This window comes from Hemibagrus wyckioides, linkage group LG02, assembly GCF_019097595.1.
Source record: "Hemibagrus wyckioides isolate EC202008001 linkage group LG02, SWU_Hwy_1.0, whole genome shotgun sequence".
NCBI lineage: Eukaryota > Metazoa > Chordata > Actinopteri > Siluriformes > Bagridae > Hemibagrus > Hemibagrus wyckioides.
Genome location: NC_080711.1, coordinates 2,061,428 through 2,062,025, shown reverse-complemented (window position 1 = coordinate 2,062,025; position 598 = coordinate 2,061,428).

The following is a 598-nucleotide window of genomic DNA, read 5'->3' as shown; positions in this document are numbered from 1 at the left end:
AATCCCATAGAAAACCTATGGGATCAGCCGAGTCGCCGTGTAGAGGCTCGTAATCCTGCACCCCAGAACCTCAATGACCTGAGGGCCGCCCTTCAAGAAGAGTGGAATGCCATGCCTCAGCAGACAATAAGTCGATCGTGAACAGCATGAGACGTCGTGGTCAAGCTGTAATTGATGGTCAAGGGCACGTGACAGATTATTGAGACATTGAGATTTTTTGTTGTGGTATACCCACCACTGTTGTTGGCTTTTGTTTCAATAAATTGTTTGAGATGAGGAAATCACCACTGCAGCTTCTACTTAAATGCCCTACTTTCATGATATAATATCACTGTAGCGTGAACTTTATTTTTCATAAATTTCACCAAAAAGCCAAATATCGTTAACTTTTTGTGAGTAGTGTATATATGTATACTGTATATATAAACACATACTGTGTGACAAGTGTTGATGTTAGCAAAAGCTGATTAGTGGTTTATGCTAATTTCAGAGTCTTTTCTGACTCATTTAGCATCAGATCTGAGAGAAATGTTGACACGTTTCTCGTGTTCCTACAGTCAGTTTATCTTTACATCAGCTTGGAGGCTAACGTCTGTGT